The sequence below is a fragment of the Nelumbo lutea genome, chromosome 4 (genome assembly GCF_056320005.1).
Source record: "Nelumbo lutea isolate HS-2025 chromosome 4, American lotus-T2T, whole genome shotgun sequence".
NCBI classification, from domain to species: Eukaryota; Viridiplantae; Streptophyta; class Magnoliopsida; order Proteales; family Nelumbonaceae; genus Nelumbo; species Nelumbo lutea.
In genome coordinates this window covers 51536002-51563210 of record NC_142687.1, presented here as the reverse complement: position 1 = coordinate 51563210, position 27209 = coordinate 51536002, and the positions used below count along the sequence as shown (strand labels likewise).

The window sequence follows — 27209 nt, the reverse complement described above, 5'->3', positions numbered from 1 at the left end:
TTCAGGGATAATCAATCCAAGAGAATGAAGGAAAAAGGCAAGAAAAGAAGGTTCAAAAAGACCAATTTCAGTCCAGCCCGGTCGTGGAAGCAAGAGAGAGCACTTCGGCCCAAAAAGAGCAAGTGAATTCCTTGAGAAAACCCCAGAAAATAAAGCCTAGCTATGAGGAGAATTCGGCCCAGCAAGGAAGGCCCATTTTTAGCCCAAATAACAGCCTAGAGTGTAGCCCACATGAGCTCAAAAGCAAGCTAAGTTGTAGCCCAAATAGCAGCCCAAAGGGAGCTAGGGGCGGCAACTTCTAGGAGTTTCTTGAAGAGAAGGAGGGAGCACTCTAGAAGGTTCATGAGGGGTGTAATACACCCCATTCTAGAGGCTTCAAGAAGGGGCAAGAGCCCCTTGAAAAACTATATAAGGAGGCCTCTAGGAGGGGAGAAAGTTGTTCAATTGCTTGAGAGAAAGGCTCTCCCACTCTTAGAGGTTCAGCCACCTTGAGAGAAGAGAAGAGAAGAAGGCTAGGCGCAAGGAAGAAGAAGAAGAAGGGCTGAAGGAAGTTCAAGACAAGCAAGCTAGAAGAAGAAGGTGAGTTCGAATTGAGGGATTGTGATTCAAAGATTTTTTGTACTAAATCATTTGTAGTTTCATTCTCTTTTGATTTGAATTCAGTTTCTTAGTTATATGTTCTTTCTTCTTTCTCCTTGTTTCCATTCTTCCTTGATGTATTTCAGCTTGTAAAATTTCAGTTCAGCAATCTAATTCTTTTTGATTCATTCAAATGATCATGCATTGTACTTGAAGTTTCTTGAATAAGGGTGTGATTGCAGATCAATTCGGCCAACTAATCTTCAAAACTCAGATCTGAATTCTCAGATCTGAGATTGCAAGATCTGAATTGCTTGAAAGAGAATTCAGATCTGCAAATTTCAGATTGGGCGAATTAATCTACAGCTTGGAATTCCTAGAGTGCTTGAGAGAGACTCTAGGAATTCAGATCTACTATTCAAGAACTGAATTGAGTGCAAGGTTAGAGATAACTTGCACAATTCAGTTGGTGATCAATTCAGATTTGAATTGATGCCTTAGAAGTGTTTGAAGAAATGCATGCATGGGGATTAGATTCTTGCTAGAGATAGAAGAACCGTCACTCATGCATAGGATGAACATGCGCTTGAGAGAGGCTGTTCATGACCTTGGGGTTTCACCAAACCAAGGCTCAATCATGATTCATTCGAATGATCCAAATTGATAGATTGCTGAATTCTGAGATTGACATTTACTGCTTACTCTTCTAACCTGAATTGAAGGCAATTGGACCAATGATTTAGATAGATTTTAATTTAGGATTTCTTAGCTTTCATTAGAGTTTTGATTTATTTGTTGATCAGATAAGAAATGTTCAATTTAGTATTGGTAATTGTTTCCTAAATCCTCGTGGGAACGATACTTCACTCACTACTTTATTACTTGAACGGCTAGTGCACTTGCTAGTGTCACAATGAGCCACACATCAATGCAATACAATCACGGGGCCCACAATGCACGACGATTGACAAAATCCCTGTTTTGCACCGTTCCCATTCAGTAATATCGATCGTACAACAAATGGTCCGAGTATCCGGCGCGTTGTTTCCAGTTGTCTCGCCGAAATGACATATGGAATTTGCAAATAGTATATCAAAAATAAAATATTAATAAAATTGGGGTGCAACAGGAGGACTTCCCTGGAGGTCACCCATCCTAATACTACTCTCGCACAAGCACACTTAACTTCGGAGTTCTGATGGGATCCGGTGCATTAGTGCTGGTATGATCGCAACCGTTTGCTTCTTGCTCGCTTAAATCTTTATGCACTCACTATCTTGCTCCCCCCCATTAATTCTTTCTGAATTGAAAAAACGGTGTATGCAACTTTCCTCCCTTAATAACCGTACACAAGCTTCCACATGAGCGGAGTTATTCCTTTCCAGATCTGTCGCAGCACCTGATAGATGCAATACTATCGCGGCGCCCACAATGCACGACGAATGCCAAAAGCCTGGTTTTGCACCGTTCCCATTCAGTAATGACGGTCGTGCCGCAAATGGTCCGAGAATCCGGAGCGTCGTTTCCAGTTGTCTCGCCGAAACGACATATGGAATTTGCCAATAATATATCAAAAATAAAATATTATTAAAGTTGGGTTGCAACACGATGATTTCCCAGGAGGTCACCCATCATAATACTACTCTCGCCCAAGCACACTTAACTTTGGAGTTTTGATGGGATCCGGTGCATTAGTGGTGGTATGATCGCAACTGTTTGCTTCTTGCTCGCTTAAATATTTATGCACTCACTATCTTGCTCCCCCCCATTAATTCTTTCAGAATTGAAAAAACGGTGTATGCAACTTTCCTCCCTTGGAAAACGTGCACAAGCTCCCAAGTGAGCGGAGTTATTCCTTTCCAGATCTGCCACTGCCACGGATAGATGCAATACAATCGCGGGGCCCACAATGCACGATGAATGCCAAAATCCCGGTTTTGCACCGTTCCCATTCAGTAATGACGATCGTACCGCAAATGGTCCGAGTATCCGGTGCGTTGTTTCCAGTTGTCTCGCCGAAATGACATATGGAATTTGCAAATAGTATATCCAAAATAAACTATTAATAAAATTGGGTTGCAACACAAGGATTTCCCAGGAGGTCACCCATCCTAATACTACTCTCGCCAAAGCACACTTAACTTCGGAGTTCTGATGGGATCCAGTGCATTAGTGCTGGTTTGATCGCAACCGTTTGCTTCTTGCTCGCTGAAATCTTTATGCACTCACTATCTTGCTCTCCCCCATTAATTCTTTCAGAATTGAAAAAACGGTGTATGCAACATTGCTTCCTCGGTAACCGTGCACAATCTTCCACGTGAGCGGAGTTATTCCTTTCCAGATCTGTCGCAGCCCCGGATAGATGCAATACTATCGCGGGGCCCACAATGCACGACGAATGCCAAAAGCCCGGTTTTGCACCGTTCCCATTCAGTAATGACGGTCTTGCAGCAAATGGTCCGAGAATCCGGCGCGTTGTTTCCAGTTGTCTCGCCGAAACGACTTATGGAAATTGCAAATAATATATCAAAAATAAAATATTAATAAAATTGGGTTGCAACACGATGATTTCCGAGGAGTTCACCCAGCCTAATACAACTCTCGCCCAAGCACACTTAACTTCGGAGTGCTGATGGGATCCGGTGCATTAGTGCTGGTAAGATCGCAACCGTTTGCTTCTTGCTCGCTTAAATCTTTATGCACTCACTATCTTGCTCCCCCCCATTAATTCTTTCAGAAATGAAAAAACGGTGTATGCATCTTTCCTCCCTTAATAACCGTACACAAGCTTCCACGTGAGCGGAGTTATTCCTTTCCAGATCTGTCGCAGCCCCTGATAGATGCAATACTATCGCGGCGCCCACAATGCACGACGAATGCCAAAAGCCTGGTTTTGCACCGTTCCCATTCAGTAATGACGGTCGTGCCGCAAATGGTCCGAGAATCCGGCGCGTTGTTTCCAGCTGTCTCGCCGAAACGACATATGGAATTTGCAAATAATATATCAAAAATTAAATATTATTAAAGTTAGGTTGCAACACGATGATTTCCCAGAAGGTCACCCATCATAATACTACTCACGCCCAAGCACACTTAACTTTGGAGTTTTGATGGGATCCGGTGCATTAGTGCTGGTATGATCGCAAATGTTTGCTTCTTGCTCGCTTAAATATTTATCCACTCACTTTCTTGCTCCCCCCCATTAATTCTTTCAGACTTGAAAAAATGGTGTATGCAACTTTCCTCCCTTGGAAAACGTGCACAAGCTCCCAAGTGAGCGGAGTTATTCCTTTCCAGATCTGCCACTTCCACGGATAGATGCAATACAATCGCGGGGCCCACAATGCACGACGAATGCCAAAATCCCGGTTTTGCACCGTTCCCATTCAGTAATGACGATCGTACCGCAAATGGTCCGAGTATCCGGCACGTTGTTTCCTGTTGTCTCGCTGAAATGACATATGGAATTTGCAAATAGTATATCCAAAATAAACTATAAATAAAATTGGGTTGCAACACAAGGATTTCCCAGGAGGTCACCCATCCTAATACTACTCACGCCCAAGGACACTTAACTTCGGAGTTCTGATGGGATCCAGTGCATTAGTGCTGGTATGATCGCAACTGTTTGCTTCTTGCTCGCTTAAATCTTTATGCACTCACTATCTTGTTCCCCCCCATTAATTCTTTCAGAATTGAAAAAACGGTGTATGCAACTTTCCTCCCTTAATAACCGTACACAAGCTTCCACGTGAGCAGAGTTATTCCTTTCCAGATCTGTCGCAGCCCCTGATAGATGCAATACTATCGCGGTGCCCACAATGCACGACGAATGCCAAAAGCCTGGTTTTGCACCGTTCCCATTCAGTAATGACGGTCGTGCCGCAAATGGTCCGAGAATCCGGCGCGTTGTTTCCAGTTGTCTCGCCGAAACGACATATGGTATTTGCAAATAATATATCAAAAATTAAATATTATTAAAGTTAGGTTGCAACACGATGATTTCCCAGGAGGTCACCCATCATAATACTACTCTCGCCCAAGCACACTTAACTTTGGAGTTTTGATGGGATCCGGTGCATTAGTGCTGGTATGATCGCAACTGTTTGCTTCTTGCTCGCTTAAATATTTATCCACTCACTTTCTTGCTCCCCCCCATTAATTCTATCAGACTTGAAAAAACGGTGTATGCAACTTTCCTCCCTTGGAAAACGTGCACAATCTCCCAAGTGAGCGGAGTTATTCCTTTCCAGATCTGCCACTTCCACGGATAGATGCAATACAATCGCGGGGCCCACAATTCACGACGAATGCCAAAATCTCGGTTTTGCACCGTTCCCATTCAGTAATGACGATCCTACCGCAAATGGTCCGAGTATCCGGCGCGTTGTTTCCAGTTGTCTCGCCGAAATGACATATGGAATTTGCAAATAGTTTATCCAAAATAAACTATAAATAAAATTGAGTTGCAACACAAGGATTTCACAGAGGTCACCCATCCTAATACTACTCTCGCCCAAGCACACTTAACTTCGGAGTTCTGATGGGATCCAGTGCATTAGTGCTGGTTTGATCGCAACTGTTTGCTTTTTGCTAGCTGAAATCTTTATGCACTCACTATCTTGGTCTCCCCCATTAATTCTTTCAGAATTTAAAAAACGGTGTATGCAACTTTCCTCCCTTGGTAACCGTGCACAATCTTTCACGTGAGCGGAGTTATTCCTTTCCGGATCTGTCGCAGCCCCGGATAGATGCAATACTATCACGGGGCCCACAATGGACGACGAATGCCAAAAGCCCGGTTTTGCACCGTTCCCATTCAGTAATGACGGTCGTGCCGCAAATGGTCCGAGAATCCGGCGCGTTGTTTCCAGTTGTCTCGCCGAAACGACATATGGAATTTGCAAATAATATATCAAAAATTAAATATTATTAAAGTTAGGTTGCAACACGATGATTTCCCAGGAGGTCACCCATCATAATACTACTCTCGCCCAAGCACACTTAACTTTGGAGTTTTGATGGGATCCGGTGCATTAGTGCTGGTATGATCGCAACTGTTTGCTTCTTGCTCGCTTAAATATTTATCCACTCACTTTCTTGCTCCCCCCCATTAATTCTTTCAGACTTGAAAAAACGGTGTATGCAACTTTCCTCCCTTGGAAAACGTGCACAAGCTCCCAAGTGAGCGGAGTTATTCCTTTCCAGATCTGCCACTTCCACGGATAGATGCAATACAATCGCGGGGCCCACAATGCACGACGAATGGCAAAATCCCTGTTTTGCACCGTTCCAATTCAGTAATGACGATCGTACAGCAAATGGTCCGAGTATCCGGCGCGTTGTTTCCAGTTGTCTCGCCGAAATGACATTTGGAATTTGCAAATAGTATATCAAAAATAAACTATTAATAAAATTGGGTTGCAACACAAAGATTTCCCAGGAGGTCAGCCATCCTAATACTACTCTCGCCCACGCACACTTAACTTCGGAGTTCTGATGGGATCCGGTGGATTAGTGCTGGAATGATCGGACCCGTTTGCCTTTTGCTCGTTTAAATTTTTATGCACTCACTATCTTGCTCCCCTCCATTAATTCTTTCAGACTTGAAAAAACGGTGTATCCAACTTTCCTCCCTTCGTAACCGTGCACTAGCTCCCACGTGAGTGGAGTTATTCCTTTCCAGATATGCCGCATCCCCGGATAGATGCAATCTTATCACGGGGCACACAATGCACGACGAATGCCAAAATCCCGGTTTTGCACCGTTCCCATTCAGGAATGACGATTGTGTCGCAAATGGTCCGAGTATCCGACGCGTTGTTTCCAGTTGTTTCGCCGAAACGACATATGGAATTTGCAAATAGTATATCAAAAATAAAATATTAATAAAATTGGGGTGCAACAGGAGGACTTCCCTGGAGGTCACCCATCCTAGTACTACTCTCGCACAAGCACACTTAACTTCGGAGTTCGGATGGGATCCAGTGCATTAGTGCTGGTATGATCGCAACCGTTTGCTTCTTGCTCGCTGAAATCTTTATGCACTCACTATCTTGCTCTCCCCCATTAATTCTTTCAGAATTGAAAAAACGGTGTATGCAACTTTCCTCCCTTGGTAACCGTGCACAATCTTCCACGTGAGCGGAGTTATTCCTTTCCAGATCTGTCGCAGCCCCGGATAGATGCAATACTATCACGGGGCCCACAATGCACGACGAATGCCAAAATCCCGGTTTTGCACCGTTCCCATTCAGTAATGACGGTCGTGCCGCAAATGGTCCTAGAATCCGGCGCGTTGTTTCCAGTTGTCTCGCCGAAACGACATATGGAATTTGCAAATAGTATATCAAAAATAAAATATTAATAAAATTGGGTTGCAACACAAAGATTTCCCAGGAGGTCAGCCATCCTAATACAACTCTCGCCCACGCACACTTAACTTCGGAGTTCTGATGGGATCCTGTGGATTAGTGCTGGAATGATCGGACCCGTTTAACTTTTGCTCGCTTAAATCTTTATGCACTCACTATCTTGCTCCCCTCCATTAATTCTTTCAGACTTGAAAAAATGGTGTATCCAACTTTCCTTCCTTCGTAACCGTGCACTAGCTCCCACGTGAGCGGAGTTATTCCTTTCCAGATATGCCGCAACCCCGGATAGATGCAATCTTATCACGGGGCACGCAATGCACGATGAATGCCAAAATCCCGGTTTTGCACCGTTCCCATTCAGGAATGACGATCGTGTCGCAAATGGTCCGAGTATCCGACGCGTTATTTCCAGTTGTTTCGCCGAAACGACATATGGAATTTGCAAATTGTATATCAAAAATAAAATATTAATAAAATTGGGGTGCAACAGGAGGACTTCCCTGGAGGTCACCCATCCTAATACTACTCTCGCACAAGCACACTTAACTTTGGAGTTTTGATGGGATCCGGTGCATTAGTGGTGGTATGATCGCAACTGTTTACTTCTTGCTCGCTTAAATATTTATGCACTCACTATCTTGCTCCCCCCCATTAATTCTTTCAGAATTGAAAAAACGGTGTATGCAACTTTCCTCCCTTGGAAAACGTGCACAAGCTCCCAAGTGAGCGGAGTTATTCCTTTCCAGATCTGCCATTGCCACGGATAGATGCAATACAATCGCGGGGCCCACAATGCACGATGAATGCCTAAATCCCGGTTTTGCACCGTTCCCATTCAGTAATGACGATCGTACCGCAAATGGTCCGAGTATCCGGTGCGTTGTTTCCAGTTGTCTCGCCGAAATGACATATGGAAATTGCAAATAGTATATCCAAAATAAACTATTAATAAAATTGGGTTGCAACACAAGGATTTCCCAGGAGGTCACCCATCCTAATACTACTCTCGCCAAAGCACACTTAACTTCGGAGTTCTGATGGGATCCAGTGCATTAGTGCTGGTTTGATCGCAACAGTTTGCTTCTTGCTCGCTGAAATCTTTATGCACTCACTATCTTGCTCTCCCCCATTAGTTCTTTCAGAATTGAAAAAACGGTGTATGCAACTTTGCTTCCTCGGTAACCGTGCACAATCTTCCACGTGAGCGGAGTTATTCCTTTCCAGATCTGTCGCTGCCCCGGATAGATGCAATACTATCGCGGGGCCCACAATGCACGACGAATGACAAAAGCCCGGTTTTGCACCGTTCCCATTCAGTAAGGACGGTCTTGCAGCAAATGGTCCGAGAATCCGGCGCGTTGTTTCCAGTTGTCTCGCCGAAACGACTTATGGAAATTGCAAATAATATATCAAAAATAAAATATTAATAAAATTGGGTTGCAACACGATGATTTCCGAGGAGTTCACCCAGCCTAATACAACTCTCGCCCAAGCACACTTAACTTCGGAGTGCTGATGGGATCCGGTGCATTAGTGCTGGTAAGATCGCAACCGTTTGCTTCTTGCTCGCTTAAATCTTTATGCACTCACTATCTTGCTCCCCCCCATTAATTCTTTCAGAATTGAAAAAACGGTGTATGCAACTTTCCTCCCTTAATAACCGTACACAAGCTTCCACGTGAGCGGAGTTATTCCTTTCCAGATCTGTCGCAGCGCCTGATAGATGCAATACTATCGCGGCGCCCACAATGCACGACGAATGCCAAAAGCCTGGTTTTGCACCGTTCCCATTCAGTAATGACGGTCGTGCCGCAAATCGTCCGAGAATCCGGCGCGTTGTTTCCAGTTGTCTCGCCGAAACGACATATGGAATTTGCAAATAATATATCAAAAATTAAATATTATTAAAGTTAGGTTGCAACACGATGATTTCCCAGGAGGTCACCCATCAGAATACTACTCTCGCCCAAGCACACTTAACTTTGGAGTTTTGATGGGATCCGGTGCATTAGTGCTGGTATGATCGCAAATGTTTGCTTCTTGCTCGCTTAAATATTTATCCACTCACTTTCTTGCTCCCCCCCATTAATTCTTTCAGACTTGAAAAAATGGTGTATGCAACTTTCCTCCCTTGGAAAACGTGCACAAGCTCCCAAGTGAGCGGAGTTATTCCTTTCCAGATCTGCCACTTCCACGGATAGATGCAATACAATCGCGGGGCCCACAATGCACGACGAATGCCAAAATCCCGGTTTTGCACCGTTCCCATTCAGTAATGACGATCGTACCGCAAATGGTCCGAGTATCCGGCGCGTTGTTTCCAGTTGTCTCACCGAAATGACATATGGAATTTGCAAATAGTATATCCAAAATAAACTATAAATAAAATTGGGGTGCAACAGGAGGACTTCCGAGGAGGTCACCCATCCTAATACTACTCTCGCCCAAGCACACTTAACTACGGAGTTCTGATGGGATCCAGTGCATTAGTGCTGGTATGATCGCAACCGTTTGCTTCTTGCTCGCTTAAATCTTTATGCACTCACTATCTTGCTCCCCCCCATTAATTCTTTCAGAATTGAAGAAACGGTGTATGCAACTTTCCTCACTTAATAACCGTACACAAGCTTCCACATGAGCGGAGTTATTCCTTTCCAGATCTGTCGCAGCCCCTGATAGATGCAATACTATCGCGGTGCCCACAATGCACGACGAATGCCAAAAGCCTGGTTTTGCACCGTTCCCATTCAGTAATGACGGTCGTGCCGCAAATGGTCCGAGAATCCGGCGCGTTGTTTCCAGTTGTCTCGCCGAAACGACATATGGTATTTGCAAATAATATATCAAAAATTAAATATTATTAAAGTTAGGTTGCAACACGATGATTTCCCAGGAGGTCACCCATCATAATACTACTCTCGCCCAAGCACACTTAACTTTGGAGTTTTGATGGGATCCGGTGCATTAGTGCTGGTATGATCGCAACTGTTTGCTTCTTGCTCGCTTAAATATTTATCCACTCACTTTCTTGCTCCCCCCCATTAATTCTATCAGACTTGAAAAAACGGTGTATGCAACTTTCCTCCCTTGGAAAACGTGCACAATCTCCCAAGTGAGCGGAGTTATTCCTTTCCAGATCTGCCACTTCCACGGATAGATGCAATACAATCGCGGGGCCCACAATTCACGACGAATGCCAAAATCTCGGTTTTGCACCGTTCCCATTCAGTAATGACGATCCTACCGCAAATGGTCCGAGTATCCGGCGCGTTGTTTCCAGTTGTCTCGCCGAAATGACATATGGAATTTGCAAATAGTTTATCCAAAATAAACTATAAATAAAATTGAGTTGCAACACAAGGATTTCACAGAGGTCACCCATCCTAATACTACTCTCGCCCAAGCACACTTAACTTCGGAGTTCTGATGGGATCCAGTGCATTAGTGCTGGTTTGATCGCAACTGTTTGCTTTTTGCTAGCTGAAATCTTTATGCACTCACTATCTTGGTCTCCCCCATTAATTCTTTCAGAATTTAAAAAACGGTGTATGCAACTTTCCTCCCTTGGTAACCGTGCACAATCTTTCACGTGAGCGGAGTTATTCCTTTCCGGATCTGTCGCAGCCCCGGATAGATGCAATACTATCACGGGGCCCACAATGGACGACGAATGCCAAAAGCCCGGTTTTGCACCGTTCCCATTCAGTAATGACGGTCGTGCCGCAAATGGTCCGAGAATCCGGCGCGTTGTTTCCAGTTGTCTCGCCGAAACGACATATGGAATTTGCAAATAATATATCAAAAATTAAATATTATTAAAGTTAGGTTGCAACACGATGATTTCCCAGGAGGTCACCCATCATAATACTACTCTCGCCCAAGCACACTTAACTTTGGAGTTTTGATGGGATCCGGTGCATTAGTGCTGGTATGATCGCAACTGTTTGCTTCTTGCTCGCTTAAATATTTATCCACTCACTTTCTTGCTCCCCCCCATTAATTCTTTCAGACTTGAAAAAACGGTGTATGCAACTTTCCTCCCTTGGAAAACGTGCACAAGCTCCCAAGTGAGCGGAGTTATTCCTTTCCAGATCTGCCACTTCCACGGATAGATGCAATACAATCGCGGGGCCCACAATGCACGACGAATGGCAAAATCCCTGTTTTGCACCGTTCCAATTCAGTAATGACGATCGTACAGCAAATGGTCCGAGTATCCGGCGCGTTGTTTCCAGTTGTCTCGCCGAAATGACATTTGGAATTTGCAAATAGTATATCAAAAATAAACTATTAATAAAATTGGGTTGCAACACAAAGATTTCCCAGGAGGTCAGCCATCCTAATACTACTCTCGCCCACGCACACTTAACTTCGGAGTTCTGATGGGATCCGGTGGATTAGTGCTGGAATGATCGGACCCGTTTGCCTTTTGCTCGTTTAAATTTTTATGCACTCACTATCTTGCTCCCCTCCATTAATTCTTTCAGACTTGAAAAAACGGTGTATCCAACTTTCCTCCCTTCGTAACCGTGCACTAGCTCCCACGTGAGTGGAGTTATTCCTTTCCAGATATGCCGCATCCCCGGATAGATGCAATCTTATCACGGGGCACACAATGCACGACGAATGCCAAAATCCCGGTTTTGCACCGTTCCCATTCAGGAATGACGATTGTGTCGCAAATGGTCCGAGTATCCGACGCGTTGTTTCCAGTTGTTTCGCCGAAACGACATATGGAATTTGCAAATAGTATATCAAAAATAAAATATTAATAAAATTGGGGTGCAACAGGAGGACTTCCCTGGAGGTCACCCATCCTAGTACTACTCTCGCACAAGCACACTTAACTTCGGAGTTCGGATGGGATCCAGTGCATTAGTGCTGGTATGATCGCAACCGTTTGCTTCTTGCTCGCTGAAATCTTTATGCACTCACTATCTTGCTCTCCCCCATTAATTCTTTCAGAATTGAAAAAACGGTGTATGCAACTTTCCTCCCTTGGTAACCGTGCACAATCTTCCACGTGAGCGGAGTTATTCCTTTCCAGATCTGTCGCAGCCCCGGATAGATGCAATACTATCACGGGGCCCACAATGCACGACGAATGCCAAAATCCCGGTTTTGCACCATTCCCATTCAGTAATGACGGTCGTGCCGCAAATGGTCCTAGAATCCGGCGCGTTGTTTCCAGTTGTCTCGCCGAAACGACATATGGAATTTGCAAATAGTATATCAAAAATAAAATATTAATAAAATTGGGTTGCAACACAAAGATTTCCCAGGAGGTCAGCCATCCTAATACAACTCTCGCCCACGCACACTTAACTTCGGAGTTCTGATGGGATCCTGTGGATTAGTGCTGGAATGATCGGACCCGTTTAACTTTTGCTCGCTTAAATCTTTATGCACTCACTATCTTGCTCCCCTCCATTAATTCTTTCAGACTTGAAAAAATGGTGTATCCAACTTTCCTTCCTTCGTAACCGTGCACTAGCTCCCACGTGAGCGGAGTTATTCCTTTCCAGATATGCCGCAACCCCGGATAGATGCAATCTTATCACGGGGCACGCAATGCACGATGAATGCCAAAATCCCGGTTTTGCACCGTTCCCATTCAGGAATGACGATCGTGTCGCAAATGGTCCGAGTATCCGACGCGTTATTTCCAGTTGTTTCGCCGAAACGACATATGGAATTTGCAAATAGTATATCAAAAATAAAATATTAATAAAATTGGGGTGCAACAGGAGGACTTCCCTGGAGGTCACCCATCCTAATACTACTCTCGCACAAGCACACTTAACTTTGGAGTTTTGATGGGATCCGGTGCATTAGTGGTGGTATGATCGCAACTGTTTACTTCTTGCTCGCTTAAATATTTATGCACTCACTATCTTGCTCCCCCCCATTAATTCTTTCAGAATTGAAAAAACGGTGTATGCAACTTTCCTCCCTTGGAAAACGTGCACAAGCTCCCAAGTGAGCGGAGTTATTCCTTTCCAGATCTGCCATTGCCACGGATAGATGCAATACAATCGCGGGGCCCACAATGCACGATGAATGCCTAAATCCCGGTTTTGCACCGTTCCCATTCAGTAATGACGATCGTACCGCAAATGGTCCGAGTATCCGGTGCGTTGTTTCCAGTTGTCTCGCCGAAATGACATATGGAAATTACAAATAGTATATCCAAAATAAACTATTAATAAAATTGGGTTGCAACACAAGGATTTCCCAGGAGGTCACCCATCCTAATACTACTCTCGCCAAAGCACACTTAACTTCGGAGTTCTGATGGGATCCAGTGCATTAGTGCTGGTTTGATCGCAACAGTTTGCTTCTTGCTCGCTGAAATCTTTATGCACTCACTATCTTGCTCTCCCCTATTAGTTCTTTCAGAATTGAAAAAACGGTGTATGCAACTTTGCTTCCTCGGTAACCGTGCACAATCTTCCACGTGAGCGGAGTTATTCCTTTCCAGATCTGTCGCAGCCCCGGATAGATGCAATACTATCGCGGGGCCCACAATGCACGACGAATGACAAAAGCCCGGTTTTGCACCGTTCCCATTCAGTAATGACGGTCTTGCAGCAAATGGTCCGAGAATCCGGCGCGTTGTTTCCAGTTGTCTCGCCGAAACGACTTATGGAAATTGCAAATAATATATCAAAAATAAAATATTAATAAAATTGGGTTGCAACACGATGATTTCCGAGGAGTTCACCCAGCCTAATACAACTCTCGCCCAAGCACACTTAACTTCGGAGTGCTGATGGGATCCGGTGCATTAGTGCTGGTAAGATCGCAACCGTTTGCTTCTTGCTCGCTTAAATCTTTATGCACTCACTATCTTGCTCCCCCCCATTAATTCTTTCAGAATTGAAAAAACGGTGTATGCAACTATCCTCCCTTAATAACCGTACACAAGCTTCCACGTGAGCGGAGTTATTCCTTTCCAGATCTGTCGCAGCCCCTGATAGATGCAATACTATCGCGGCGCCCACAATGCACGACGAATGCCAAAAGCCTGGTTTTGCACCGTTCCCATTCAGTAATGACGGTCGTGCCGCAAATCGTCCGAGAATCCGGCGCGTTGTTTCCAGCTGTCTCGCCGAAACGACATATGGAATTTGCAAATAATATATCAAAAATTAAATATTATTAAAGTTAGGTTGCAACACGATGATTTCCCAGGAGGTCACCCATCATAATACTACTCTCGCCCAAGCACACTTAACTTTGGAGTTTTGATGGGATCCGGTGCATTAGTGCTGGTATGATCGCAAATGTTTGCTTCTTGCTCGCTTAAATATTTATCCACTCACTTTCTTGCTCCCCCCCATTAATTCTTTCAGACTTGAAAAAATGGTGTATGCAACTTTCCTCCCTTGGAAAACGTGCACAAGCTCCCAAGTGAGCGGAGTTATTCCTTTCCAGATCTGCCACTTCCACGGATAGATGCAATACAATCGCGGGGCCCACAATGCACGACGAATGCCAAAATCCCGGTTTTGCACCGTTCCCATTCAGTAATGACGATCGTACCGCAAATGGTCCGAGTATCCGGCGCGTTGTTTCCAGTTGTCTCACCGAAATGACATATGGAATTTGCAAATAGTATATCCAAAATAAACTATAAATAAAATTGGGGTGCAACAGGAGGACTTCCGAGGAGGTCACCCATCCTAATACTACTCACGCCCAAGCACACTTAACTACGGAGTTCTGATGGGATCCAGTGCATTAGTGCTGGTATGATCGCAACCGTTTGCTTCTTGCTCGCTTAAATCTTTATGCACTCACTATCTTGCTCCCCCCCATTAATTCTTTCAGAATTGAAGAAACGGTGTATGCAACTTTCCTCACTTAATAACCGTACACAAGCTTCCACATGAGCGGAGTTATTCCTTTCCAGATCTGTCGCAGCGCCTGATAGATGCAATACTATCGCGGTGCCCACAATGCACGACGAATGCCAAAAGCCTGGTTTTGCACCGTTCCCATTCAGTAATGACGGTCGTGCCGCAAATGGTCCGAGAATCCGGAGCGTCGTTTCCAGTTGTCTCGCCGAAACGACATATGGAATTTGCCAATAATATATCAAAAATAAAATATTATTAAAGTTGGGTTACAACACGATGATTTCCCAGGAGGTCACCCATCAGAATACTACTCTCGCCCAAGCACACTTAACTTTGGAGTTTTGATGGGATCCGGTGCATTAGTGGTGGTATGATCGCAACTGTTTGCTTCTTGCTCGCTTAAATATTTATGCACTCACTATCTTGCTCCCCCCCATTAATTCTTTCAGAATTGAAAAAACGGTGTATGCAACTTTCCTCCCTTGGAAAACGTGCACAAGCTCCCAAGTGAGCGGAGTTATTCCTTTCCAGATCTGCCACTGCCACGGATAGATGCAATACAATCGCGGGGCCCACAATGCACGATGAATGTCAAAATCCCGGTTTTGCACCGTTCCCATTCAGTAATGACGATCGTACCGCAAATGGTCCGAGTATCCGGTGCGTTGTTTCCAGTTGTCTCGCCGAAATGACATATGGAATTTGCAAATAGTATATCCAAAATAAACTATTAATAAAATTGGGTTGCAACACAAGGATTTCCCAGGAGGTCACCCATCCTAATACTACTCTCGCCAAAGCACACTTAACTTCGGAGTTCTGATGGGATCCAGTGCATTAGTGCTGGTTTGATCGCAACCGTTTGCTTCTTGCTCGCTGAAATCTTTATGCACTCACTATCTTGCTCTCCCCCATTAATTCTTTCAGAATTGAAAAAACGGTGTATGCAACTTTGCTTCCTCGGTAACCGTGCACAATCTTCCACGTGAGCGGAGTTATTCCTTTCCAGATCTGTCGCAGCCCCGGATAGATGCAATACTATCGCGGGGCCCACAATGCACGACGAATGCCAAAAGCCCGGTTTTGCACCGTTCCCATTCAGTAATGACGGTCTTGCAGCAAATGGTCCGAGAATCCGGCGCGTTGTTTCCAGTTGTCTCGCCGAAACGACTTATGGAAATTGCAAATAATATATCAAAAATAAAATATTAATAAAATTGGGTTGCAACACGATGATTTCCGAGGAGTTCACCCAGCCTAATACAACTCTCGCCCAAGCACACTTAACTTCGGAGTGCTGATGGGATCCGGTGCATTAGTGCTGGTAAGATCGCAACCGTTTGCTTCTTGCTCGCTTAAATCTTTATGCACTCACTATCTTGCTCCCCCCCATTAATTCTTTCAGAATTGAAAAAACGGTGTATGCAACTATCCTCCCTTAATAACCGTACACAAGCTTCCACGTGAGCGGAGTTATTCCTTTCCAGATCTGTCGCAGCCCCTGATGGATGCAATACTATCGCGGCGCCCACAATGCACGACGAATGCCAAAAGCCTGGTTTTGCACCGTTCCCATTCAGTAATGACGGTCGTGCCGCAAATGGTCCGAGAATCCGGCGCGTTGTTTCCAGCTGTCTCGCCGAAACGACATATGGAATTTGCAAATAATATATCAAAAATTAAATATTATTAAAGTTAGGTTGCAACACGATGATTTCCCAGGAGGTCACCCATCATAATACTACTCTCGCCCAAGCACACTTAACTTTGGAGTTTTGATGGGATCCGGTGCATTAGTGCTGGTATGATCGCAAATGTTTGCTTCTTGCTCGCTTAAATATTTATCCACTCACTTTCCTGCTCCCCCCCATTAATTCTTTCAGACTTGAAAAAACGGTGTATGCAACTTTCCTCCCTTGGAAAACGTGCACAAGCTCCCAAGTGAGCGGAGTTATTCCTTTCCAGATCTGCCACTTCCACGGATAGATGCAATACAATCGCGGGGCCCACAATGCACGACGAATGCCAAAATCTCGGTTTTGCACCGTTCCCATTCAGTAATGACGATCGTACCGCAAATGGTCCGAGTATCCGGCGCGTTGTTTCCAGTTGTCTCGCCGAAATGACATATGGAATTTGCAAATAGTATATCCAAAATAAACTATAAATAAAATTGGGTTGCAACACAAGGATTTCCCAGGAGGTCACCCATCCTAATACTACTCTCGCCCAAGCACACTTAACTTCGGAGTTCTGATGGGATCCAGTGCATTAGTGCTGGTTTGATCGCAACTGTTTGCTTCTTGCTAGCTGAAATCTTTATGCACTCACTATATTGCTCTCCCCCATTAAATCTTTCAGAATTGAAAAAACGGTGTATGCAACTTTCCTCCCTTGGTAACCGTGCACAAGCTTTCACGTGAGCGGAGTTATTCCTTTCCAGATCTGTCGCAGCCCCGGATAGATGCAATACTATCACGGGGCCCACAATGCACGACGAATGCCAAAAGCCCGGTTTTGCACCGTTCCCATTCAGTAATGACGGTCGTGCCGCAAATGGTCCGAGAATCCGGCGCGTTGTTTCCAGTTGTCTCGCCGAAACGACATATGGAATTTGCAAATAATATATCAAAAATTAAATATTATTAAAGTTAGGTTGCAACACGATGATTTCCCAGGAGGTCACCCATCATAATACTACTCTCGCCCAAGCACACTTAACTTTGGAGTTTTGATGGGATCCGGTGCATTAGTGCTGGTATGATCGCAACTGTTTGCTTCTTGCTCGCTTAAATATTTATCCACTCACTTTCTTGCTCCCCCCCATTAATTCATTCAGACTTGAAAAAACGGTGTATGCAACTTTCCTCCCTTGGAAAACGTGCACAAGCTCCCAAGTGAGCGGAGTTATTCCTTTCCAGATCTGCCACTTCCACGGATAGATGCAATACAATCGCAGGGCCCACAATGCACGACGGATGCCAAAATCCCTGTTTTGCACCGTTCCAATTCAGTAATGACGATCGTACAGCAAATGGTCCGAGTATCCGGCGCGTTGTTTCCAGTTGTCTCGCCGAAATGACATTTGGAATTTGCAAATAGTATATCAAAAATAAACTATTAATAAAATTGGGTTGCAACACAAGGATTTCCCAGGAGGTCAGCCATCCTAATACTACTCTCGCCCACACACACTTCACTTCGGAGTTCTGATGGGATCCGGTGGATTAGTGCTGGAATGAGCGTACCCGTTTGCCTTTTGCTCGCTTAAATCTTTATGCACTCACTATCTTGCTCCCCTCCATTAATTCTTTCAGACTTGAAAAAATGGTGTATCCAACTTTCCTCCCTTCGTAACCGTGCACTAGCTCCCACGTGAGTGGAGTTATTCCTTTCCAGATATGCCGCATCCCCGGATAGATGCAATCTTATCACGGGGCACACAATGCACGACGAATGCCAAAATCCCGGATTTGCACCGTTCCCATTCAGGAATGACGATTGTGTCGCAAATGGTCCGAGTATCCGACGCGTTGTTTCCAGTTGTTTCGCCGAAACGACATATGGAATTTGCAAATAGTATATCAAAAATAAAATATTAATAAAATTGGGGTGCAACAGGAGGACTTCCCTGGAGGTCACCCATCCTAGTACTACTCTCGCACAAGCACACTTAACTTCGGAGTTCTGATGGGATCCAGTGCATTAGTGCTGGTATGATCGCAACCGTTTGCTTCTTGCTCGCTGAAATCTTTATGCACTCACTATCTTGCTCTCCCCCATTAATTCTTTCAGAATTGAAAAAACGGTGTATGCAACTTTCCTCCCTTGGTAACCGTGCACAATCTTCCACGTGAGCGGAGTTATTCCTTTCCAGATCTGTCGCAGCCCCGGATAGATGCAATACTATCACGGGGCCCACAATGCACGACGAATGCCAAAATCCCGGTTTTGCACCGTTCCCATTCAGTAATGACGGTCGTGCCGCAAATGGTCCTAGAATCCGGCGCGTTGTTTCCAGTTGTCTCGCCGAAACGACATATGGAATTTGCAAATAGTATATCAAAAATAAAATATTAATAAAATTGGGTTGCAACACAAAGATTTCCCAGGAGGTCAGCCATCCTAATACTACTCTCGCCCACGCACAGTTAACTTCGGAGTTCTGATGGGATCCTGTGGATTAGTGCTGGAATGATCGGACCCGTTTACCTTTTGCTCGCTTAAATCTTTATGCACTCACTATCTTGCTCCCCTCCATTAATTCTTTCAGACTTGAAAAAATGGTGTATCCAACTTTCCTCCCTTCGTAACCGTGCACTAGCTCCCACGTGAGCGGAGTTATTCCTTTCCAGATATGCCGCAACCCCGGATAGATGCAATCTTATCACGGGGCACGCAATGCACGATGAATGCCAAAATCCCGGTTTTGCACCATTCCCATTCAGGAATGACGATAGTGTCGCAAATGGTCCGAGTATCCGACGCGTTATTTCCAGTTGTTTCGCCGAAACGACATATGGAATTTGCAAATAGTATATCAAAAATAAAATATTAATAAAATTGGGGTGCAACAGGAGGACTTCCCTGGAGGTCACCCATCCTAATACTACTCTCGCACAAGCACACTTAACTTCGGAGTTCTGATGGGATCCGGTGCATTAGTGCTGGTATGATCGCAACCGTTTGCTTCTTGCTCGCTTAAATCTTTATGCACTCACTATCTTGCTCCCCCCCATTAATTCTTTCAGAATTGAAAAAACGGTGTATGCAACTTTCCTCCCTTAATAACCGTACACAAGCTTCCACATGAGCGGAGTTATTCCTTTCCAGATCTGTCGCAGCCCCTGATAGATGCAATACTATCGCGGCGCCCACAATGCACGACGAATGCCAAAAGCCTGGTTTTGCACCGTTCCCATTCAGTAATGACGGTTGTGCCGCAAATGGTCCGAGAATCCGGCGCGTCGTTTCCAGTTGTCTCGCTGAAACGACATATGGAATTTGCCAATAATATATCAAAAATAAAATATTATTAAAGTTGGGTTGCAACACGATGATTTCCCAGGAGGTCACCCATCATAATACTACTCTCGCCCAAGCACACTTAACTTTGGAGTTTTGATGGGATCCGGTGCATTAGTGGTGGTATGATCGCAACTGTTTGCTTCTTGCTCGCTTAAATATTTATGCACTCACTATCTTGCTCCCCCCCATTAATTCTTTTAGAATTGAAAAAACGGTGTATGCAACTTTCCTCCCTTGGAAAACGTGCACAAGCTCCCAAGTGAGCGGAGTTATTCCTTTCCAGATCTGCCACTGCCACGGATAGATGCAATACAATCGCGGGGCCCACAATGCACGATGAATGCCAAAATCCCGGTTTTGCACCGTTCCCATTCAGTAATGACGATCGTACCGCAAATGGTCCGAGTATCCGGTGCGTTGTTTCCAGTTGTCTCGCCGAAATGACAGATGGAATTTGCAAATAGTATATCCAAAATAAACTATTAATAAAATTGGGTTGCAACACAAGGATTTCCCAGGAGGTCACCCATCCTAATACTACTCTCGCCAAAGCACACTTAACTTCGGAGTTCTGATGGGATCCAGTGCATTAGTGCTGGTTTGATCGCAACCGTTTGCTTCTTGCTCGCTGAAATCTTTATGCACTCACTATCTTGCTCTCCCCCATTAATTCTTTCAGAATTGAAAAAACGGTGTATGCAACTTTGCTTCCTCGGTAACCGTGCACAATCTTCCACGTGAGCGGAGTTATTCCTTTCCAGATCTGTCGCAGCCCCGGATAGATGCAATACTATCGCGGGGCCCACAATGCACGACGAATGCCAAAAGCCCGGTTTTGCACCGTTCCCATTCAGTAATGACGGTCTTGCAGCAAATGGTCTGAGAATCCGGCGCGTTGTTTCCAGTTGTCTAGCCGAAACGACTTATGGAAATTGCAAATAATATATCAAAAATAAAATATTAATAAAATTGGGTTGCAACACGATGATTTCCGAGGAGTTCACCCAGCCTAATACAACTCTCGCCCAAGCACACTTAACTTCGGAGTGCTGATGGGATCCGGTGCATTAGTGCTGGTAAGATCGCAACCGTTTGCTTCTTGCTCGCTTAAATCTTTATGCACTCACTATCTTGCTCCCCCCCATTAATTCTTTCAGAATTGAAAAAACGGTGTATGCAACTTTCCTCCCTTAATAACCGTACACAAGCTTCCACGTGAGCGGAGTTATTCCTTTCCAGATCTGTCGCAGCCCCTGATAGATGCAGTACTATCGCGGCGCCCACAATGCACGACGAATGCCAAAAGCCCGGTTTTGCACCGTTCCCATTCAGTAATGACGGTCGTGCCGCAAATGGTCCGAGAATCCGGCGCGTTGTTTGCAGCTGTCTCGCCGAAACGACATATGGAATTTGCAAATAATATATCAAAAATTAAATATTATTAAAGTTAGGTTGCAACACGATGATTTCCCAGGAGGTCACCCATCATAATACTACTCTCGCCCAAGCACACTTAACTTTGGAGTTTTGATGGGATCCGGTGCATTAGTGCTGGTATGATCGCAAATGTTTGCTTCTTGCTCGCTTAAATATTTATCCACTCACTTTCTTGCTCCCCCCCATTAATTCTTTCAGACTTGAAAAAATGGTGTATGCAACTTTCCTCCCTTGGAAAACGTGCACAAGCTCCCAAGTGAGCGGAGTTATTCCTTTCCAGATCTGCCACTTCCACGGATAGATGCAATACAATCGCGGGGCCCACAATGCACGACGAATGCCAAAATCCAGGTTTTGCACCGTTCCCATTCAGTAATGACGATCGTCCCGCAAATGGTCCGAGTATCCGGCGCGTTGTTTCCAGTTGTCTCGCCGAAATGACATATGGAATTTGCAAATAGTATATCCAAAATAAACTATAAATAAAATTGGGTTGCAACACAAGGATTTCCCAGGAGGTCACCCATCCTAATACTACTCTCGCCCAAGCACACTTAACTTCGGAGTTCTGATGGGATCCAGTGCATTAGTGCTGGTATGATCGCAACTGTTTGCTTCTTGCTCGCTGAAATCTTTATGCACTCACTCTCTTGCTCTCCCCCATTAATTCTTTCAGAATTGAAAAAACGGTGTATGCAACTTTCCTCCCTTGGTAACCGTGCACAATCTTCCACGTGAGCGGAGTTATTCCTTTCCAGATCTGTCGCAGCCCCGGATAGATGCAATACTATCACGGGGCCCACAATGCACGACGAATGCCAAAAGCCCGGTTTTGCACCGTTCCCATTCAGTAATGACGGTCGTGCCGCAAATGGCCCGAGAATCCGGCGCGTTGTTTCCAGTTGTCTCGCCGAAATGACATATGGAATTTGCAAATAGTATATCAAAAATAAACTATTAATAAAATTGGGTTGCAACACAAGGATTTCCCAAGAGGTCAGCCATCCTAATACTACTCTCGCCCACGCACACTTAACTTAGGAGTTCTGATGGGATCCGGTGGATTAGTGATGAAATGATCGGACCCGTTTGCCTTTTGCTCGCTTAAATCTTTATGCACTCACTATCTTGCTCCCCTCCATTAATTCTTTCAGACTTGAAAAAACGGTGTATCCAACTTTCCTCCCTTCGTAACAGTGCACTAGCTCCCACGTGAGCGGAATTATTCCTTTCCAGATATGCCGCAACACCGGATAGATGCAATCTTATCATGGGGCACACAATGCACGACGAATGCCAAAATCCCGGTTTTGCACCGTTCCCATTCAGGAATGACGATCGTGTCGCAAATGGTCCGAGTATCCGACGCGTTGTTTCCAGTTGTTTCGCCAAAACGACATATGGAATTTGCAAATAGTATATCAAAAATAAAATATTAATAAAATTGGGGTGCAACAGGAGGACTTCCCTGGAGGTCACCCATCCTAGTACTACTCTCGCACAAGCCCACTTAACTTCGGAGTTCTGATGGGATCCGATGCATTAGTGCTGGTATAATCGCAACCGTTTGCTTCTTGCTCGCTTAAATCTTTATGCACTCACTATCTTGCTCCCCCCCATTAATTCTTTCAGAATTGAAAAAACGGTGTATGCAACTTTCCTCCCTCAATAACCGTACACAAGCTTCCACGTGAGCGGAGTTATTCCTTTCCAGATCAGTCGCAGCCCCTGATAGATGCAATACTATCGCGGCGCCCACAATGCACGACGAATGCCAAAAGCCTGGTTTTGCACCGTTCCCATTCAGTAATGATGGTCGTGCCGCAAATGGTCCGAGAATCCGGCGCGTTGTTTCCAGTTGTCTCGCCGAAACGACATATGGAATTTGCAAATAATATATCAAAAATTAAATATTATTAAAGTTGGGTTGCAACACGATGATTTCCCAGGAGGTCACCCATCATAATACTACTCTAGCCCAAGCACACTTGACTTTGGAGTTTAGATGGGATCCGGTGCATTAGTGCTGGTATGATCGCAACTGTTTGCTTCTTGCTCGCTTAAATATTTATGCACTCACTATTTTGCTCCCCCCCATTAATTCTTTCAGACTTGAAAAAACGGTGTATGCAACTTTCCTCCCTTGGAAAACGTGCACAAGCTCCCAAGTGAGCGGAGTTATTCCTTTCCAGATCTGCCACTGCCACGGATAGATGCAATACAATCGCGGGGCCCACAATGCACGACGAATGCCAAAATCCCAGTTTTGCACCGTTCCAATTCAGTAATGACGATCGTACCGCAAATGGTCCGAGTATCCGGCGCGTTGTTTCCAGTTGTCTCGCCGAAATGACATATGGAATTTGCAAATAGTATATCCAAAATAAACTATTAATAAAATTGGGTTGCAACACAAGAATTTCCCAGGAGGTCACCCATCCTAATCCTACTCTCGCCCAAGCACACTTAACTTCGGAGTTCTGATGGTATTCAGTGCATTAGTGCTGGTATTATCGCAAACGTTTGCTTCTTTCTCGCTGAAATCTTTATGCACTCACTATCTTGCTCTCCCCCATTAATTCTTTCAGAATTGAAAAAACGGTGTATGCAACTTTCCTCCCTTGGTAACCGTGCACAATCTTCCACGTGAGCGGAGTTATTCCTTTCCAGATCTGTCGCAGCCCCGGATAGATGCAATACTATCATGGGGCCCACAATGCACGACGAATGCCAAAAGCCCGGTTTTGCACCGTTCCCATTCAGTAATGACGGTCGTGCCGCAAATGGTCCGAGAATCCGGCGCGTTGTTTCCAGTTGTCTCGCCGAAACGACATATGGAATTTGCAAATAATATATCAAAAATAAAATATTATTAAAATTGGGTTGCAACACGATGATTTCCCAGGAGGTCACCCATCCTAATACTACTCACGCCCAAGCACACTTAACTTCGGAGTTTTGTTGGGATCCGGTGCATTAGTGCTGGTATGATCGCAACTATGTGCTTCTTTCTCGCTTAAATCTTTATGTACTCACTATCTTGTTCCCGCCCAATAATTCTTTCAGACTTGAAAAAACGGTGCATTCAATTTTCCTCTCTTGGTAAACGTGTACAAGCTCCCACGTGAGTGGAGTTATTCCTTTCCATATCTGCCACTGCCACGGATAGATGCAATACAATCGCGGGGCCCACAATGCACGACGAATGCCAAAATCCCTGTTTTGCACCGTTCCAATTCAGTAATGACGATCGTACAGCAAATGGTCCGAGTATCCGGCGCGTTGTTTCCAGTTGTCTCGCCGAAATGACGTATGGAATTTGCAAATAGTATATCAAAAATAAACTATTAATAAAATTGGGTTGCAACACAAGGATTTCCCAGGAGGTCAGGCATCCTAATACTACTCTCGCCCACGCACACTTAACTTCGGAGTTCTGATGGGATCCGGTGGATTAGTGCTGGAATGATCGGACCCGTTTGCCTTTTGCTCGCTTAAATCTTTATGCACTCACTATCTTGCTCCCCTCCATTAATTCTATCAGATTTGAAAAAACGGTGTATCCAACTTTCCTCCCTTCGTAACCGTGCACTAGCTCCCACGTGAGTGGAGTTATTCCTTTCCAGATATGCCGCAACCCCGGATAGATGCAATCTTATCACGGGGCACACAATGCACGATGAATGCCAAAATCCCGGTTTTGCACCGTTCCCATTTAGGAATGACGATCGTGTCGCAAATGGTCCGAGTATTCGACGCGTTGTTTCCAGTTGTTTCGTCGAAACGACATATGGAATTTGCAAAAAATATATCAAAAATAAAATATTAATAAAATTGGGGTGCAACAGGAGGACTTCCCTGGAGGTCACCCATCCTAGTACTACTCTCGCACAAGCACACTTAACTTCGGAGTTCTGATGGGATCCGATGCATTAGTGCTGGTATGATCGCAACCGTTTGCCTCTTGCTCGCTTATATCTTTATGCACTCACTATCTTGCTCCCCCCCATTAATTCTTTCAGAATTGAAAAAACGGTGTATGCAACTTTCCTCCCTTAATAACCGTACACAAGTTTCCACGTGAGCGGAGTTATTCCTTTCCAGATCTGTCGCAGCCCCTGATAGATGCAATACTATCGCGGCGCCCACAATGCACGACGAATGCCAAAAGCCTGGTTTTGCACCGTTCCCATTCAGTAATGACGGTCGTGCCGCAAATGGTCCGAGAATCCGGCGCGTTGTTTCCAGTTGTCTCGCCGAAACGACATATGGAATTTGCAAATAATATATCAAAAATAAAATATTATTAAAGTTGGGTTGCAACACGATGATTTCCCAGGAGGTCACCCATCATAATACTACTCTCGCCCAAGCGCACTTAACTTTGGAGTTTTGATGGGATCCGGTGCATTAGTGCTGGTATGATCGCAACTGTTTGCTTCTTGCTCGCTTAAATATTTATGCACTCACTATCTTGCTCCCCCCCATTAATTCTTTCAGACTTGAAAAAACGGTGTATGCAACTTTCCTCCCTTGGAAAACGTGCACAAGATCCCAAGTGAGCGGAGTTATTCCTTTCCAGATCTGCCAGTGCCACGGATAGATGCAATACAATCGCGGGGCCCACAATGCACGACGAATGCCAAAATCCCAGTTTTGCACCGTTCCAATTCAGTAATGACGATCGTACCGCAAATGGTCCGAGTATCCGGCGCGTTGTTTCCAGTTGTCTCGCCGAAATGACATATGGAATTTGCAAATAGTATATCCAAAATAAACTATTAATAAAATTGGGTTGCAACACAAGAATTTCCCAGGAGGTCACCCATCCTAATCCTACTCTCGCCCAAGCACACTTAACTTCGGAGTTCTGATGGGATTCAGTGCATTAGTGCTGGTATTATCGCAAACGTTTGCTTCTTTCTCGCTGAAATCTTTATGCACTCACTATCTTGCTCTCCCCCATTAATTCTTTCAGAATTGAAAAAACGGTGTATGCAACTTTCCTCCCTTGGTAACCGTGCACAATCTTCCACGTGAGCGGAGTTATTCCTTTCCAGATCTGTCGCAGCCCCGGATAGATGCAATACTATCATGGGGCCCACAATGCACGACGAATGCCAAAAGCCCGGTTTTGCACCGTTCCCATTCAGTAATGACGGTCGTGCCGCAAATGGTCCGAGAATCCGGCGCGTTGTTTCCAGTTGTCTCGCCGAAACGACATATGGAATTTGCAAATGATATATCAAAAATAAAATATTATTAAAATTGGGTTGCAACACGTTGATTTCCCAGGAGGTCACCCATCCTAATACTACTCACGCCCAAGCACACTTAACTTCGGAGTTTTGATAGGATCCGGTGCATTAGTGCTGGTATGATCGCAACTATGTGCTTCTTTCTCGCTTAAATCTTTATGTACTCACTATCTTGTTCCCGCCCAATAATTCTTTCAGACTTGAAAAAACGGTGCATTCAATTTTCCTCTCTTGGTAAACGTGTACAAGTTCCCACGTGAGTGGAGTTATTCCTTTCCATATCTACCACTGCCACGGATAGATGCAATACAATCGCGGGGCCCACAATGCACGACGAATGCCAAAATCCCTGTTTTGCACCCTTCCAATTCAGTAATGACGATCGTGTCGCAAATGGTCCGACTATCCGGCGCGTTGTTTCCCGTTGTTTCGCCGAAACGACATATGGAATTTGCAAATAGTATATCAAAAATAAAATATTAATAAAATTGGGGTGCAACAGGAGGACTTCCCTGGAGGTCACCCATCCTAGTACTACTCTCGCACAAATATTTATGCACTCACTATCTTGCTCGCTTAAATATTTAGGCACTCACTATCTTGCTCCCCCCCACTAATTCTTTCAGACTTGAAAAAACGGTGTATGCAACTTTCCTCCCTTGGAAAACGTG

At 44.7% G+C, this 27209-nt stretch overlaps 2 non-coding genes and 51 pseudogenes across 2 annotated transcripts; all 53 read right to left on the bottom strand.

Annotated features, from left to right (window-relative positions):
- Positions 1–1696: 1696 nt before the first annotated feature.
- LOC148857252 (5S ribosomal RNA) lies at positions 1697–1815 on the bottom strand (annotated as a pseudogene).
- A 359-nt stretch (positions 1816–2174) lies between these two features.
- On the bottom strand, positions 2175–2293 carry LOC148857251 (5S ribosomal RNA; annotated as a pseudogene).
- A 359-nt stretch (positions 2294–2652) lies between these two features.
- LOC148857250 (5S ribosomal RNA) lies at positions 2653–2771 on the bottom strand (annotated as a pseudogene).
- A 359-nt stretch (positions 2772–3130) lies between these two features.
- Positions 3131–3249, bottom strand: LOC148857249 (5S ribosomal RNA; annotated as a pseudogene).
- Positions 3250–3608: 359 nt separating this feature from the next.
- Positions 3609–3727, bottom strand: LOC148857248 (5S ribosomal RNA; annotated as a pseudogene).
- A 359-nt stretch (positions 3728–4086) lies between these two features.
- On the bottom strand, positions 4087–4205 carry LOC148857247 (5S ribosomal RNA; annotated as a pseudogene).
- A 359-nt stretch (positions 4206–4564) lies between these two features.
- On the bottom strand, positions 4565–4683 carry LOC148857246 (5S ribosomal RNA; annotated as a pseudogene).
- A 359-nt stretch (positions 4684–5042) lies between these two features.
- LOC148857245 (5S ribosomal RNA) lies at positions 5043–5160 on the bottom strand (annotated as a pseudogene).
- A 359-nt stretch (positions 5161–5519) lies between these two features.
- LOC148857244 (5S ribosomal RNA) lies at positions 5520–5638 on the bottom strand (annotated as a pseudogene).
- A 359-nt stretch (positions 5639–5997) lies between these two features.
- Positions 5998–6116, bottom strand: LOC148857243 (5S ribosomal RNA; annotated as a pseudogene).
- A 359-nt stretch (positions 6117–6475) lies between these two features.
- On the bottom strand, positions 6476–6594 carry LOC148857242 (5S ribosomal RNA; annotated as a pseudogene).
- Positions 6595–6953: 359 nt separating this feature from the next.
- LOC148857241 (5S ribosomal RNA) lies at positions 6954–7072 on the bottom strand (annotated as a pseudogene).
- A 359-nt stretch (positions 7073–7431) lies between these two features.
- Positions 7432–7550, bottom strand: LOC148857240 (5S ribosomal RNA; annotated as a pseudogene).
- Positions 7551–7909: 359 nt separating this feature from the next.
- Positions 7910–8028, bottom strand: LOC148857239 (5S ribosomal RNA; annotated as a pseudogene).
- A 359-nt stretch (positions 8029–8387) lies between these two features.
- Positions 8388–8506, bottom strand: LOC148857238 (5S ribosomal RNA; annotated as a pseudogene).
- Positions 8507–8865: 359 nt separating this feature from the next.
- On the bottom strand, positions 8866–8984 carry LOC148857237 (5S ribosomal RNA; annotated as a pseudogene).
- A 359-nt stretch (positions 8985–9343) lies between these two features.
- Positions 9344–9462, bottom strand: LOC148857236 (5S ribosomal RNA; annotated as a pseudogene).
- Positions 9463–9821: 359 nt separating this feature from the next.
- On the bottom strand, positions 9822–9940 carry LOC148857235 (5S ribosomal RNA; annotated as a pseudogene).
- Positions 9941–10299: 359 nt separating this feature from the next.
- On the bottom strand, positions 10300–10417 carry LOC148857234 (5S ribosomal RNA; annotated as a pseudogene).
- Positions 10418–10776: 359 nt separating this feature from the next.
- Positions 10777–10895, bottom strand: LOC148857233 (5S ribosomal RNA; annotated as a pseudogene).
- A 359-nt stretch (positions 10896–11254) lies between these two features.
- Positions 11255–11373, bottom strand: LOC148857232 (5S ribosomal RNA; annotated as a pseudogene).
- Positions 11374–11732: 359 nt separating this feature from the next.
- LOC148857231 (5S ribosomal RNA) lies at positions 11733–11851 on the bottom strand (annotated as a pseudogene).
- A 359-nt stretch (positions 11852–12210) lies between these two features.
- On the bottom strand, positions 12211–12329 carry LOC148857230 (5S ribosomal RNA; annotated as a pseudogene).
- A 359-nt stretch (positions 12330–12688) lies between these two features.
- LOC148857229 (5S ribosomal RNA) lies at positions 12689–12807 on the bottom strand (annotated as a pseudogene).
- A 359-nt stretch (positions 12808–13166) lies between these two features.
- On the bottom strand, positions 13167–13285 carry LOC148857228 (5S ribosomal RNA; annotated as a pseudogene).
- A 359-nt stretch (positions 13286–13644) lies between these two features.
- On the bottom strand, positions 13645–13763 carry LOC148857227 (5S ribosomal RNA; annotated as a pseudogene).
- A 359-nt stretch (positions 13764–14122) lies between these two features.
- Positions 14123–14241, bottom strand: LOC148857226 (5S ribosomal RNA; annotated as a pseudogene).
- A 359-nt stretch (positions 14242–14600) lies between these two features.
- Positions 14601–14719, bottom strand: LOC148857225 (5S ribosomal RNA; annotated as a pseudogene).
- A 359-nt stretch (positions 14720–15078) lies between these two features.
- LOC148857224 (5S ribosomal RNA) lies at positions 15079–15197 on the bottom strand (annotated as a pseudogene).
- Positions 15198–15556: 359 nt separating this feature from the next.
- LOC148857223 (5S ribosomal RNA) lies at positions 15557–15675 on the bottom strand (annotated as a pseudogene).
- Positions 15676–16034: 359 nt separating this feature from the next.
- Positions 16035–16153, bottom strand: LOC148857222 (5S ribosomal RNA; annotated as a pseudogene).
- Positions 16154–16512: 359 nt separating this feature from the next.
- LOC148857221 (5S ribosomal RNA) lies at positions 16513–16631 on the bottom strand (annotated as a pseudogene).
- Positions 16632–16990: 359 nt separating this feature from the next.
- Positions 16991–17109, bottom strand: LOC148857220 (5S ribosomal RNA). Its single transcript, XR_016098147.1, has one exon. It is a non-coding gene; the product is annotated as a 5S ribosomal RNA (ribosomal RNA).
- Positions 17110–17468: 359 nt separating this feature from the next.
- Positions 17469–17587, bottom strand: LOC148857219 (5S ribosomal RNA; annotated as a pseudogene).
- A 359-nt stretch (positions 17588–17946) lies between these two features.
- LOC148857218 (5S ribosomal RNA) lies at positions 17947–18065 on the bottom strand (annotated as a pseudogene).
- A 359-nt stretch (positions 18066–18424) lies between these two features.
- Positions 18425–18543, bottom strand: LOC148857217 (5S ribosomal RNA; annotated as a pseudogene).
- A 359-nt stretch (positions 18544–18902) lies between these two features.
- Positions 18903–19021, bottom strand: LOC148857216 (5S ribosomal RNA; annotated as a pseudogene).
- Positions 19022–19380: 359 nt separating this feature from the next.
- LOC148857215 (5S ribosomal RNA) lies at positions 19381–19499 on the bottom strand (annotated as a pseudogene).
- Positions 19500–19858: 359 nt separating this feature from the next.
- On the bottom strand, positions 19859–19977 carry LOC148857214 (5S ribosomal RNA; annotated as a pseudogene).
- A 359-nt stretch (positions 19978–20336) lies between these two features.
- Positions 20337–20455, bottom strand: LOC148857213 (5S ribosomal RNA; annotated as a pseudogene).
- Positions 20456–20814: 359 nt separating this feature from the next.
- On the bottom strand, positions 20815–20933 carry LOC148857212 (5S ribosomal RNA; annotated as a pseudogene).
- Positions 20934–21292: 359 nt separating this feature from the next.
- Positions 21293–21411, bottom strand: LOC148857211 (5S ribosomal RNA; annotated as a pseudogene).
- A 359-nt stretch (positions 21412–21770) lies between these two features.
- On the bottom strand, positions 21771–21889 carry LOC148857210 (5S ribosomal RNA). The gene has a single exon (XR_016097658.1). It is a non-coding gene; the product is annotated as a 5S ribosomal RNA (ribosomal RNA).
- A 359-nt stretch (positions 21890–22248) lies between these two features.
- LOC148857209 (5S ribosomal RNA) lies at positions 22249–22367 on the bottom strand (annotated as a pseudogene).
- A 359-nt stretch (positions 22368–22726) lies between these two features.
- LOC148857208 (5S ribosomal RNA) lies at positions 22727–22845 on the bottom strand (annotated as a pseudogene).
- A 359-nt stretch (positions 22846–23204) lies between these two features.
- LOC148857207 (5S ribosomal RNA) lies at positions 23205–23323 on the bottom strand (annotated as a pseudogene).
- Positions 23324–23682: 359 nt separating this feature from the next.
- Positions 23683–23801, bottom strand: LOC148857206 (5S ribosomal RNA; annotated as a pseudogene).
- Positions 23802–24160: 359 nt separating this feature from the next.
- Positions 24161–24279, bottom strand: LOC148857205 (5S ribosomal RNA; annotated as a pseudogene).
- A 359-nt stretch (positions 24280–24638) lies between these two features.
- Positions 24639–24757, bottom strand: LOC148857204 (5S ribosomal RNA; annotated as a pseudogene).
- Positions 24758–25116: 359 nt separating this feature from the next.
- On the bottom strand, positions 25117–25235 carry LOC148857203 (5S ribosomal RNA; annotated as a pseudogene).
- A 359-nt stretch (positions 25236–25594) lies between these two features.
- On the bottom strand, positions 25595–25713 carry LOC148857202 (5S ribosomal RNA; annotated as a pseudogene).
- Positions 25714–26072: 359 nt separating this feature from the next.
- LOC148857201 (5S ribosomal RNA) lies at positions 26073–26191 on the bottom strand (annotated as a pseudogene).
- Positions 26192–26550: 359 nt separating this feature from the next.
- On the bottom strand, positions 26551–26669 carry LOC148857200 (5S ribosomal RNA; annotated as a pseudogene).
- Between the last annotated feature and the right edge of the window lie 540 nt (positions 26670–27209).